At 38.9% G+C, this 15294-nt stretch overlaps 1 protein-coding gene across 3 annotated transcripts in view; it reads left to right on the top strand.

Moving 5' to 3' along the window:
* Nucleotides 1–15294, top strand: part of KCNAB1 (potassium voltage-gated channel subfamily A member regulatory beta subunit 1) — a 419409-nt gene that overhangs the window by 349758 nt on the left and 54357 nt on the right. The window lies entirely within an intron of this gene.

The raw sequence follows: 15294 nt of genomic DNA, 5'->3' as shown, positions 1-15294 counted from the left end.
TGCTAGGATGTTTGAGGCAGAAGATAGTTTGAGAGGATTGCAAATCAAAACCACAATGGGATACCATCTCACACCAGTTAGAATGGCAATCATTAAGAAGTCAGGAAGCAACAGGTGTTGGAGAGGATGTGGAGAAATAGGAACACTTTTACACTGTTGGTGGGATTGTAAACTAGTTCAACCATTATGGAAAACAGTATGGCAATTCCTCAAGGATCTAGAACTAGATGTACCATATGACCCAGCCATCCCACTACTGGGTATATACCCAAAGGATTATAAATTATTCTACTACAAAGACACATGCACACGTATGTTTATTGCGGCACTATTCACAATAGCAAAGACTTGGAATCAACCCAAATGTCCATCTGTGACAGACTGGATTAAGAAAATGTGGCACATATACACCATGGAATACTATGCAGCCATAAAAAAGGATGAGTTTGCGTCCTTTGTAGGGACATGGATGCAGCTGGAAACCATCATTCTTAGCAAACTATCACAAGAAGAGAAAACCAAACACCGCATGTTCTCACTCATAGGTGGGAACTGAACAATGAGATCACTTGGACTCGGGAAGGGGAACATCACACACTGGGGCCTATCATGGGGAGGGGGGAGGAGGGAGGGATTGCAGTGGGGAGTTATACATGATATAAATGATGAATTGATGGGTGCTGACGAGTTGATGGGTGCAGCACACCAACATGGCATAAGTATACATATGTAACAAACCTGCACGTTATGCACATGTACCCTAGAACTTAAAGTATAATAAAAAAAAATAAAATAAAATAATAATTAAAAAAAAGAAAAGAATGTTCCAGTTAACTGAAGTTTAAAATCACATGGATTATCACTTACCTGAGGTGATTGAGAATGAAGATATTTGAGAAAAAGAGCAAAAATGAATATTCTGGTTATTTGAACAATATGATATGGATTACCACTTTTAAAATAATTAGAATAGTTTGATTCACATGAGATTACACTGAAGGTAACTTTGTCCTTGATGATTCAAAAGGCAGGATCTTGTAATAAACCAGATTCTGTAAAGAGTGATTCTTGTTATAGGGTTATAGAAGGGTTGTAGTAATGGGAAAGTATAAATGATTGACATATTATAAATTTTTCTAGGTTGTATTTCTGACCATAAAAAAGTTATGGAAATTATTTTCCTTGCCATTTATCTCGTTCTCAACTACAGAGAAATGTAAAATATATATATTCTTATATCTAACTTTCTCCTACAGTTTTCTTCTTTCTTGAATCTGGGTAAAATTAGGAGTTTATTATAAACAGTATCAGTGTTGGAAATTTTCCATGGAAATGACATAAAACTGCATATTTTTTGTCAAAGCAAAGATTAGGTGTTTGATAAAGCAAATCATAAGCATAAGAAGTATTTATTGCAAGGATAATATGATGTCATACAACTCTTTTTTATTTTTTATCTTATTTTTCCATAAGTTATTGGGGTACAGGTGGTAGTTGGTTACATGAGTAAGTGCTTTAGTGGTGATTTGTAAGATTTTGGTGCACTTATCACTCGAGCAGAATACACTGCTCCATATTTGTAGTCTTTTATCTCTCGCCCCTCTCCCACTCTTCCCCCCAAGTCCCCAAAGTCCATTGTAGCATGCTTATACCTTTGTGTACTCATAGCTTAGTTCTCACATATCAGTGAGAATATACAATGTTTGGTTTTCCATTCCTGGGTTACTTCACTTAGAATAATAGTCTCCAGTATCATCCAGGTCACTGCAAATGCTGTTAATTCATTCCTTTTTATGGCTGAGTAGTATTCCATCATATATATATATCTCACAGTTTCTTTATCCGCTCATTGATTGATGAGCATTTGAGTTGGTTCCACAATTTTTGCAATTGTGAATTGTGCTGCTGTAAACACGCATGTGCAAGTATCTTTTTCAAATAATGACTTCTTTTCCTCTGGGTAGATACCCAGTAGTGGGGTTGCTGCATCAAATGGTAGTTCTACTTTTAGTTCTTTAAGGAATATCCACACTGTTTTCCATAGTGGCTATACTAGTTTACATTCCCACCAGCAGTGTAGAAATGTTCCAGTCATACAATTCTTAATGACACATTAAAACAGAGCACTAAAGTTATTTAGTCTGCAAAAGCGTCAAGTAAAATGCCATTTAGTGAGGTCTATGAAAGACTGGAATTGCTTCACATTTTAGGTGCCTAGTGACTATTTTCCTCTTTTAGACAGTGTTCTTTGCAACTATACCATGTAGAGGATAGCAGAACATCTAAGATTTTTAAGGATTTTTTTTTCCCATCTTACCTCTGCCTTTTATTTTAGGAATATATTGTAGGAGTCTCTCAAACAGAAAACATAATTTGCATTACATTTATAGAAGAAGGAGGAAATCCTCAATTAGGAGTCAAACTATGTGACACCAACAAGATAATGATGTCTCTTGTATCAATATTTATAATATATTGAAATTTATTAAAAGAAATCTTCAAAGTGTTTTAAAAAATAATTGCTGCTGTCTGGTGGAGTTCACAACATTGTTTAGCCTTTGTGGGAATCAGAGAAAATTTACGTTTTCCCTGAGTAGTTTCTTATATACAATTCCACAAAGCGGAATGGGAAGCTATTTTATCATGAGTCATTTTCCAAGTTCAGAAGCATAATGAAGAGTGTCAAACAATGGAGACTGGCCACTTGTTGATAAGGTCAAGGCACATGGCATTTTGTAGCACAGCAGCAATCAACCACCTCATGCTGGAGTGTAGCCTGCTTCCCCTCACCAGCAAGAGGAGACTCACCCAAGCAGGCCAATCAAGTTTTGAGGCTTATTCTTCTGGGAGGACCTAGCAGGGACATTCCACAGGCAGCTCCTCATGCAGGACTTGTTCCAGATTGAAATAGCATCCATGTGAGTTTTTCCTAGCTTTCAGAAAATGTTTATCCTCAAACTTAGTACACTCATTTGTTCCAAGGTGGTTCTACTGGAACAATCAGAGTTTGATGTAAGTCTCTGGGAACACATCTATACATATAGTCTTTTCTACTTTACTGTGCCAGGGGAAAGTACTGATCTGGGAAATAAAGAAGCAATAGGAAATAAAGAGACAGGACTGTCAGATGGACTTGGGTGCATTTGGTACCCTAAAAATGGGAGAAAAATAAGGTGCCTGTGTTAGTTCTGGATTCCATGTTGTTGAAGGTCACCTTTGCAACAATTTTGTAAATCATACTGTGTATGTATGGGAATAAAGCTGTACATGTACAATGGGGGGTATACCTTAGGAAGACTATCAGTGTTTCTAAAAACATGACAGAAGGCAAATGTTATTTATAATCAAATTACCCTTGAAAACACTACAGTAACTCTGTTAATGATATTCCATTGGCTTTAATTAATTATTCAATTTATTTTTCAAATGTGGTGAAAAAAATCATCACTAGATAGTTGTCCAACCTTTTTATTTTTTGGTAGTGGCAGAAAAATCCTTAATATCAAATGATATTACTTTTTTCTTGTTTCAGCAACTCACATTGGCTATTTTAGGCTCACTTGCATCCATTTCTGTTTAAGTGACAAAACAGTGGTTGCCAAGTATATATTGTTGCGTATTTATATGTTAAATCTACATGTATTAATACTATAGACCCTTAGCGTTTGTAAATCATTTTTATTGATTTCAGCTATTATTTGTCAACTCCATGGAGTCGCAACACATGCTGACATAATTTTGCTGAGGCACCTCTTTTAAACACAGGGGACATAGCACTTTCAAATGAGTTCAGCCCAACTCAGTGCTTGCTCTTATTTGTCACTGATTACCGAGTAGAGTGGTTTTCAAGAACTTGGAGACACTGAGAGTCTCCAGTCATAAACTAGGCAAATGTCAGGGGTCATGTGTGTGCCCACAATGAGCATCACTAAGACACGTTTTAAACAACTTCCATTTAAACATTATTAAAATGCCAATTGCATTCATGTGATTTCTACCATGAAGTGATGTTAATCGGGAACATTTTAAAAATAAACCAAGATGAGTTTCAGCCAGTTTCTACATATCGTATAGCATTTGAGCCAGAAAAAGATTAACTGCAGCATCTTTATAATATATTGGCATCGTATATCCAATTAGTAGTTTCCTTCCCTTATTTCTTAGAAAATCAATAGACAAAAAGTGAGTGCTCTCAAAAGAATGGCTGTAAATTCCAAAGGTGCAATCAGTGGAGAAAGGGGTGAGACACTTCATTCGCAATCTGCAACTCCATGGAATACAGTTAGACATTTTCAGGCTATGGGAAGATGTTCCTGACAACAGAGGGGAGCTTGTGTACTTTTTCCTCTGTCCCTCTTGTTTATTTTTTCTGGTTCACCTAGTAGTAAGACATTTTTCTTTCACAGCATCTGTCATGCCATCTGTCTCTGCTACAATATCTGGCAATGATGGCATGTTTTCCAGTCCTAGAAAAAAATCAGCCCCACATCCCATTTCTTCCTTCTTATGGGTCTGTGTTCCTCCCAGTAGAGTCACTGACAGTTTTTTATGCTCTATGAAGCTCATATCCTTAATTCTCTCACTTCCACAAATCCCTAATATGTATTTCAAAATCTTCTCTCGAACTCATTAGACAAGAAAAAGTTCAGGCAATAGAGTCAGTCTGGACATGGATGGACACAGAGCATTTGTGTGTCCAAGGACCTGTATGAGGAGTTTTTTGTTTGTTTGTTTGTTTGTTTGTTTGATTTTCTGTCATTCCCAAACACCAGGCTAATATCTCTGCCTATACTATTCTCACTGCTCCAGGAAGAAGAGATTGAGCCTAACTGTGGTCATGAAAAGATAGTGTAAGCCTGTACCCCTTGTAGACAAAAGCAAAAAGAGGGGACACACTAACTTGTTGATCTGAGAATATGATTTTTAAGTTAAATTAAATTTTAGTTAGTATTTGATTTTAAAAACACTTGGAATTGAGTCCTTACTTTTCACATAGAGCTTTTTGCCAAAACTGATTATTCTTACAGAATTCCTGAGTCATTAAATATTATTTCCATACTGATTACAGTTCCAGTTATTTATTTTTTCCTGCTAGCAGATCAGTGCAGACATAAAGCAGCCCATATGTCTTAATTTCAAATAAGAGAAGCAAGACCAAAGTTAGCTTCACTTATTCCCATAGTGTCATCTTGTCAAATAACCCATTCCATAAGTATTTACATCTTTCTAAGCCATCTTTTTTAGTGTTGTCATGTGAAAGTAGCCATCTGCGGATATTCAGGGATTCAGGATATCCAATGACAACTCAGAAAATGCCAGAAAGCAAAAAACATTGCAGTATCCCAAATTTTCTACATTTGGACAGTTCCAAAATACTGGACCTAGATATATAACTTCCAAAGTAAAAAGTTTTCAAAACAAAAATTAACCACCTAAAACCTAGAAACATCATTTGCCCCACAATAGATCAGCCCTTCCACCTCTATCTTTTATTATCTTCCCTGAAAGTTACCTTCAAGCTATCCGAAAAAACATGACATAGAAGGAAGAAATCTTCTGCAAATATTACAGCACTGTCCAATAGAAATATAATGCAAGCCACATATATATAATTCAAATTTTCTATTAGCTACATTAAAAAAGTAAAAAGGGAGGGGGAACAACACATACCGCGGCCTGTCGGGGGGTCGGGGTCAAGGGGAGAGAGAGCGTTAGGACAAATACCTAACGCATGTGGGCCATAAAGCCTAGACGACAGGTTGATGGGTGCAGCAAACCACCATGGCACATGTATACCTATGTAACAAACCTGCACGTCCTGCACATGGCATTTCTGAACTTAAAGTAAAAAAAAAATGTAAAAAGAAACAGGTGAGGTTTTTTATTATATTTTATTTACTGTGATATATCAAAACTTATCACTTCAACACGATCCATGAGTATCCAAAAGTTCCTAATGGCATATATTACATTCTTTTTTTTCCCTACTAAGTCTTTGTACAATCAGTTGTGTACACCCTGATTTGGAGCAACACATTTCAACTGCTCAGCAGACAATTTTAATTAGGATCAGCCACATTTCAAGTGTTCAATAGCCCACATGTGGCTAGTTAGCTACTGTACTTGACCACACAGGCTCATAAACTATATTCCCAGTCTAACAGAGCCTCAGGCACATAGTAGGTGCTCAATAAATATTTATTGGTTGGATGGATGAAGGACTGAACAAGTGTTTGAGTGATTGAATGAATAAAGCTCCAAAGTTGAGTGGCTCTAACTTCATTTTCCTCTACTTGAAAACCTATCTTGGTTTCCTAACCTCTATAAACATTCTAGTGCCTGGTTCAACATATTTCAAGGAGATGTTGACAGGTTGTTGCCAAACAGCCCCAGGACACTTACATGCTGTTTCTCATCTGCAATCGCAGTAGCATTCAGATGTGCTGCATCTCTCTTTAGAAGTGTGATTGATATCTGAATGAGCAGAAATGAATAAAGGGACAATTCTTTGGCAATACAGTTGCCCCCTGAGTATTACTATATCAATTAAGATTATTTAATGAATTTCATTTATTACCTTGGGCAGGATGTTCCCAAGGCCTCTGGTGTACATCGGATCAATTTAACCCCCGGCTTGAAAGGCTGGGACAGTTGAGTTTTCAAGAAATTAATTTGGAGAAAATGATTTTTATATCCAAGAAGATGAGCCAAACCCAGCCAAGCTTGTGGCAAAAAAAAAAAAAAAAAAAAAGTGTTTCAATTTTAAAATGCAGTTTTGTTTCCATTTTAACTGCAAATTCATCAAAACTTTTCCTGATACTTCAGGCCTATTTAGCTGATGTTTTATCCTTTACAGACCAAAAAAATTGTGTCACAAAAAGACAAATTTATTTCATCCATCATAAGAAATATAACAATGGGTGACAGCTGGGTTCACTTCAGTTCTTTCCGTCTCCAGTTCATCTGTTTAGAAAATTCCATGTTTCTGTTCATGGTGGACCTCCTCACTGGAACAATATTTCTGCAGAGTGGACTAGGGCATTAGACAGACACAACTTCAAATTCTGGCTATGCTACCTATCAGACTGTACACTAGGGACAAGCTACTATCCTCACAGAGGCTCACTTTCCTCACCTGAAAACAGAGGAAACATAAAGCACCATCTGAATGAGTTAATAATGTGGTTACAGCACCTCACCCACAGCTGGGGCACACAAACGTAAGCCCAATTTCTAGAATGCCCTAGGTAAGGTATGTAAAACTCTCCTTTCTCTGGATCTCTTCTCAGAGATAATCATAGGAGAAGTCCAAGGCCCTGAAATTATAATATGATGAAAATCTAATGGAGATAGCCAAGCTGCAGGACTGCAGAGGATCTGGTGAAGTCCTGTAAGATTCAAGCTGTGGAGTTGGCAGTGTAATTTTCTTATAGCCCATTTTTTCTCCTAAAATTTTTCTCTGAAACTCTTTATGCCTCAATCATAAATTTTCCAGGGTTAATCTATTCAGCCTGAAAGGTGATCTTGTGCCTGTGACTTTATTTTCAAAGATGTCTCTAGAAGAAAAACAAAAAAACTCATTAATAGGATTACTTATTCATTCAGTTGTTAGTCACTGAATACTTACTATTCAAGCACTGTTCTGGGCACTTGGAGAAGCAGAAGTTAATAATCAAATGAAAATCCTATCCTTAGAAAAATCACATTTCTTGTTGGGAAGATAGACAAGAAGTTAGTGAGAAAGTTACATTAGATGGTGATAATAGAATGGAGAAACAAATGAATCCTGGGAGGGGGCTAGGAGGTTATAGGGATAGATTTTAGTTAGGATGAGCAAATAAGGTCTAACAGGAGAAAATGGTGGGCAGTGGGGAGGGGGCTTGGAAATAACTTGGCCTCCTCCAAAATAGAAAGGGTATGGCTTTAAGAGTCAGACCTCAGTTCAAATCCTCTTTTTGTTACGAGCCAGTTGATCTTAGGCAAGTTATTGAACTTCTCTTGTCCTCAGTTTTCTTATCTGTGGAATGTAGTAATAATATTTGCTCTATAGGGTTATGGCGAGAATTATTTGAGATAATATCTACAGAATGCTTAGCATGTTGCCTAGTAACTATGCAAAATTTAGAGCTACCATTTTTGTTATTGTTATGATTTGCATAGTACTGCTGTAAATTGTTTATGCAGGAAATTACCTTGATGCACTTGTAGTCTCCAATTCTACTACCAGGTTATCCTAGAGGTGACTGACTGAAGACTTCACTTAAGTTCTCATATTTTATGTATTTATATTTAGTATATTTTAACTGTTTGGTGTCATATGCATATGGATATGTTGTCAATATCACCTCTTTCCATTCCTCCCTCCTATCTGTGTTCAGCATGCACACTCTCTACTTTGTTGATGGCTACTATGACTCAGGGGTTACTAATCCACTTAGTTTTACCATGCTCATCCTATAAATTCTGCCTATGTCTCACAAGCTACTTGCATCTCCACCCAGTTTCATTTATCCTCTTTCTTTGTTTCACTTACTTTCTTGAGCAGAACTGAATAATCTTAAGTAATACAATAAAGGCACATTACAGAGTTCACCACTCTCAGTCATTGACATGTTGCCTCAGGCCGGCGAATCCTCCAGGCCTGTTGGAAAATTTCCGGCATTAACAGAGGCCCACAAAGTTCTGACTGTGGATCATTCTGATATGCATCTATCAGGAACAGAGCCCTGGTTAACAAATGATCTTTTCCAACTGAGTTCCATAGAAAGAACAAGAGCTTTAGAGAAATTACCTTTACTAGAACTACTGAGAAGTTACAATTGCCAAGGCTGCAGAAAATACACAAAGAACTGGCTTTAAAGAAAACTGTACTCCAGAAAAACAATTGTACTCATCTGGTGTTTTATTTTTTGCTTTCTTTGGAAATCAATGATTCCCAACCTTATTCCATAAAGTCCTGGTTTGAAGGGAAGATTCTAAAGAAGGATATGCTTACATGCTATGCAGTTTAACTACTTCCTCTATTTTCTCTCCCCCGCCACCACCATTTTTTTCTTTCATGACATCTTTACTCAACATTGAAGGCAGAAGAGATTCAATCTGTATCATTAGTAAGTTGAAAACGGAGAAACAAGGTGGGCCAAATGTTTGGGGGACTATTGTACCTTCTCACAACAAGTTTGTGGACTTCGCCGATCTCCAAATGGGTGCTTTTCTCCTCTTCTTCTTTTTTCCTTAAGTTGGTTTTAGTTAAGAAAAAAAGGGAGAGAAAGGGAGAGGGAGAACAGAGACTGCTTCTGCTCACCCCAGCTGTCAGGTGAAAAACAGCTGCTTAGTATTCTGGGGCTGTGGGTTTATGACTCATGTGCACTTCCTTCTGTGAGTTGTCATTTCTCTGAAAGATATTTGGAGTTGTGACAAAATTTAACTCCATATTCTGAGGGGATGTTGACTGCATCTCAGGAGAATTCATTTCTGTAAGTTCCTCGATCTGCCGCAGCAGATCCTCAAGGACATGCAGAGGACTTGGAGACTGACATTACTTAGTAGTAACACACTCTGAGGGTTTACTGGCATGCTGATTGAATGCAGTGAGCAGACCCACCTGTGTCAGGCTAATCGAAAATTCTCAGACAGCCAGGGATAAACAAATACCCTCAAGTCTCTCTCTTACTCTCTGTACAAAAGGAAGTATTAATAATAAGAGAGTAAGTGGTTTTGTTAACCCCCCTCCTGAATATTTAATATGTGTCCTGAAAAAATACGAGGTCTGCAATCAAAAGATGAGGGTGCTAGTCTTAGGCATATAAACTTGACTGAGTTGCTCAGACTTTCAACTTCTTGGTTTTTCATTGTACACTGGGAGAATAAAAATATTCTAGCTATTTCCAAGATTGTCGTGAAGACAAAATGAGATAAGTGGAAACATGTTACAAATTGTAATTGTCCTGCACAAATATTTTGAGGTTGTTGTTGTTACATATGTTTACACTTTTAGGAATATATAAGCCCCGGAAAATATAATAATTGAAGTTTCAGCCAGACACCAAGACACACTTGAAATGAAATTTTAGAGTGAGATGCCAGTTCTCCATTTGTACTTTCAAATGAAGTGTGCAAGAGCTTGTTCCATAGCTCTTTCTTCTCCTAGCTGTTTATTTTGAGAAATTAAAAACTTATAGAAATGGTGAAAGAATAAACACCCAATACATTTACCAAATTGTGCCACATTTTGCCTTTATTTTTTCCTCTCTTGTTCTCTGCCATTGTGACATTTCACCCATAAATATTTTCTCCAGTATCTCCTGAGAATAAGGCATTCTTCTATATGACCATAACACAATCATCACATTCAAGAATATACAAGTCCTATTCAAATTTTCTAAAATGTCCTTTATAGGATTTATTTGTTTTGCTTTTTTGGAGGGGGCGTGAATCCTGCAGTACATTTATTGTCATGACTGTTACTTTTTTTATTTATTCTATTTTAGATTCGGGGTTACATGTGCAGGTTTATCCCATGGGTATATTACACAATGCTGAGCTTTGGGCTTCTAGTGAACTGATCACCCAAATAGTGAACATTGTACCCAATAGGTAGTTTCTTAACACTCATCTCCCTGCCACCCTCCCCTCTTTTGGAGTCTCCCGTGTCTAGTATTTCCATCTTCATGTCCTTGTGTGCCCCTTGTTGAGCTCCCCCTTACAAGTGAGAACATGAGGTATTTGATTTTCTGATTCTGAGTTATTCCACTTAGGATAATGGCTTCCAGCTCCGCCCATGTTGCTGCAAAGGACATGATTTCATTTTTTTTTTTATGTCTGTGTACTATTCCATAGTATTCTCCACACTGTTTTCCGAGGGCTCAGGAGGGTTGTTGCATCCCATTGCTGGTCCTGTTCAGGTTGATCACTCGATTAAAGTGATGTCTGCCAGGTTTCTCCACTGTGACAGCAACTCTTTAACTTTATAATTAACAAATAACCTAGAATGTGATTATTTGAGACTATGTGAATAGCCTGTCCCCCACAATCTCATTTTAGCATCCACCAAGGATCCCTGCCTGCATCCGCTTTTACAAGGAGGGCTGTGAGATGGTGCTTTCCTGATTCCATCAGCTCCTCTTTCTTTAGGAGTTGGTTTTCTTCTGCAAAGAGAAGCCTTCCCTTCTCCTCTTCCCCGACTCTCTGTTCAGTGACTCTGGAGCTCCTCACTGGTTTTAAAAATATAAAAGTTGAGAGATGGGAGTAAAGGGGATCTAGTGAGAAAGGCATGTATGAAGAAAGCTGTGCTTGTGAGCTCCATCCACCCCAGCATGGGAGAAAGCTGCCTCTTCATTGCCACCCTGGTTGGGTTGGGGGTTTCAAGGCCTTTCAGATGATTTGAAACATGACCCCATGACTGGGGAACATGGTGGCCTTGGAGCTGTTGTGTGACTGGAAAATCTAGGGGTAAAGAGGTGGGCTGACTCTCTGCCTTGGTGGCACCACTGGGGGAGTGCTGACCTCTTGGGACTGGTAGGGAAGGTACTTATGAATGTCTCCTGTGTGGGGCCATCTTGGGTCCTTCCCTTCAGGGCCTTCTGGAGGATGAAGGCTGGAGGACAGAGGTTTGAAGGAGAAAATAAAGAAATAGATAAACCAAACGTACCTGACACTCCTGTAGTCTTCTAGCCTAAACAGGTCCCAGCTTGGGCAGAGAAAAAGAGTTTGAGTTTGAAGTTTTGATTGAGATTGTTGGAGGATGTGCTTATGACTTAAAATGACTTTAGGACTCTGTATTACCATAGAACAGAGTTTTCATCAAGGCCAGAGGATACTTGCTCTACTGAATATTAAGGACCGGTAGGAGATTTAAAATATTAAGCTGAAGGATTACATTATCATTAGTTATGCTTGTTACACATGTTTAAATACCTAAGTTTAAATCCATCTGACTTAAATTACACATGCACATGCCAAAAAAAATTTAACTCTTAGTTCCAGAAACAAATGTGTTTCCTTTATAAGAAAATACCATTAAGTCCAATATAACTGGAAGTTTAGGAAAACCTTATGTGCTTATGATTCAAGTCTCCATAAATTACGGAATAAGGCACTTGGCTCCCTGTATAAAATTCATAGATTATACAAAGACATCCCTCATACTCCACCACAAATCTACCCCATATACCCTCCTTGGGAATCTGAAGACTTTTGAGGTATCACTTCAACTTTGGGGAGTAATTATTTGTTAATGTTCAAATATTGGAAAATAATATATGCCACAAAAGCCTCAACCTCTGCAATTTGGAATTTACCCATCATCTCTAAATGTATCCCCATGTTAAGTTTTATGTATTTGTTTTAAATTCAAAAGGGAAAGCTTATGTTGTGTCTAGCTTCAGTGAAGCCAACCATACAGAATTGCTGATAATTAAATAAGATACTTTTAGACTTAAAATTTTGACAATCCAAATGTAGTCAGCACAGAACTTGCTTATTCAAGAAAACCATTTTATTTGTTTTTAAGGGCCAGTGGATGGAACAGTTTGTACATGGAAGCAGTAGGAAGGGAAAGAAAGCTTAGTATTACCAGTATTCTTCTGTATTAAGGGCAAAAAGGAAAGCATTGTATCATCGCCTGCCTTTGAAACTAGAAGCAAGTTTGGTAATGAAACAAACCCAATTACCATTTTAAAATGGATGTTTTAATCTAATGAGATAGGAGATTAACCCATCTGACAAGAGAATTCACATAAAAATTAACAAAAAGCCAAAAAGGGAGATAAAAAAAGAAAAAAAATGGGTAAGAAGAAAGAATGAAATTTGGTTTCTCTCATCCATTTTCCCTACTCTCTTCCTGAGCAGAGATCAAATGTTGCAAGACCCTGTCTCAAAAAACCTACACAATGCATTTTAAATGTCACCATATAGTACTCAGATGACCCACAGAAGAACATGACATAGTATAAACACTCAGGTGCAAAACCTGGCTTGTGCATTTATTCATACCCAACTAATATTTATTGAGTGTCTACTGTATACCACAGCATACATAGGATTTATTAGAGAACAACATAGACAAAGATCCCAACCCCTGATGGGCACATTTTTTCTGGCAGGAGGGATAAGAAACAATAAAATAACAAAAAGTTAAATTATATAGAATATTAGATGTTGATAGGTGCTATGAAAAAAAGAAAAACTAAAGCAGGGTAATGAGAATGGGAATGCTTAGGAAGTTAGAGTTGGCCATTGAGAAGGTAGGGTTTGAGCAAGGACTTGAAGAAGTCAAGTGAATAGCCAGAAGAGAGATAAGGAGACTGCTTCTGGCTGTAGAAACAGTGCAAAGGCCCTGAGATGGAAGCCTTCTGTCATATTTGAGGAACATCAAGGACATTGATGTGGCTGCAGCAGAGTAAGGAAGGGGGAAGGTAGAAGAAGAAGAGTTTACAGAGATAAGAGAGGCCAGATCTTTTGGGGCTCTCTGAATTTTTGACAAAAAAGTGATGTGACTTGATTTATATTTCAAAAGGATACCTCCTCCCTTGGATTGAGAATACATTATAGGGGCAAATGTAGGAGCAGGGAGACATGTTAAAAAATGATTATAGCAATCTAGGTGAGAGAATAAGGCTCAGATGAGGGTGCTAGCCGTGGAAGGGTAATGTGGTTAACTTTGGATAAATGATGAAATTAGAGGCAACAGAAGTTCCTGGTGAATTAGATATGAGTGTGATGGAAAGAAAAGAGTGAAGAATGAGTCCAAGGTTTTAGGCCTGAGTCACCAAAAGGATGGAGTTGCCATCAATTGATATGGGGATCATAAGCTGATATGCAGCCAGTTGTGGGGAAGCTCAGGGATCTGAGTTTAGTCATCTTGAGTTTGAAATGTTTATTAGGTGGCCAAGTGAAGATGCTGAGTAGGGAGTTAGACACCAAAGCTGAGACTCTGTCTTGGGATGGGGACATAAATTTGGGAGCTGTCTGCATGTGAATGGTATTTAAACCCTTGAGAACTGATGAAATCACACAAGTAGTAAAAGCAGAGAAAAAAAAAAGATATAGAAAGAAAGGAATGAGGACTGAGCTCTGGGACTCTCCAGTATTAGGAAGTTGAGAGGATGGGGAGAAGCATGCAGTGTTCAAGAAAGAAAGAAAGAAATCACATCAAGGAGGAAAGAAGGGATCAATTATATCAAATGTTACTGATAGGTCAAGTAAGATGAAGACTGAACATTATCTGTTGGTGTTAACAATGTGGAAATCTTTAACAACATTGACAAGCGAGTTCTGGTGAAGTAAGGAGTGAGTGAGTGAGTGAAAGCCACTTCGCCTCTGACTCGCAGTTTCCTTATTTGGAAAAAAGTAAGGAAACATCTGGAATTAGCAGGACAAATGCTTCTACCTTTTCCTTTTAAAAAATAAAAAGCTACCCAATACACAACACAGAGACAAAGAAACAGAAACAGAAACTTCATTTCTCACGAAAGTGTCAGTAAACTGAAAACCTAGACCAATATGTATGAAAATGGAAAAAGGGGGGGCGGAGCAAGATGGCCGAATAGGAACAACTCCAGTCTCCAACTCCCAGCGCGAGCGACACAGAAGACCGGTGATTTCTGCATTTTCAACTGAGGTACTGGGGTCATCTCACTAGGGAGTGCCGGACAATCGGTGCTGGTCAGCTGCTGCAGCCTGACCAGCGAGAGCTGAAGCAGGGCGAGGCATCGCCTCACCTGGAAGCGCAAGGGGGAAGGGGATCCGTTTTCCTAGCCAGGGGAACTGAGACACACAACACCTGGAAAATCGGGTAACTCCCACCCCAATACTGCGCTGTAAGCATACAGGCATTCCAGGAGAATATATCCCACACCTGGCCGGGAGGGTCCCACGCCCACGAAGCCTCCCTCACTGCTAACACAGCAGTCTGCCGCGATCTATCCGCAAGGCAGCAGCGAGGCTGGGGGAGGGGCGCCCGCCATTGCTGAGGCTTAAGTAGGTAAACAAAGCCGCTGGGAAGCTCGAACTGGGTGGAGCTCACAGCAGCTCAAGGAAGCCTGCCTGTCTCTGTAGTCTCCACCTCTGGGGACAGCGCACAGCTGAAGACCAACAGGGGAAGTAGCGGGAGCCGGTGCAGACGCGAACGACTCTGTCTGACAGCTTTGGGGAGAGCCGCGGATCTCCCAACGCGGAGGTTGAGATCTGAGAACGGACAGACTGCCTGCTCAGGTGTGTCCCTGACCCCTGAGTAGCCTAGCTGGGAGAAATCCCCCACTAGGGGCAGTCTGACACCCCACACCTCACAGGGTG

This window comes from Rhinopithecus roxellana, chromosome 1 (assembly GCF_007565055.1).
Source record: "Rhinopithecus roxellana isolate Shanxi Qingling chromosome 1, ASM756505v1, whole genome shotgun sequence".
Taxonomy (NCBI): Eukaryota; Metazoa; Chordata; class Mammalia; order Primates; family Cercopithecidae; genus Rhinopithecus; species Rhinopithecus roxellana.
The sequence above is the reverse complement of the archived record's forward strand: the minus strand, read 5'-3'. Positions and strand labels throughout refer to the sequence as shown.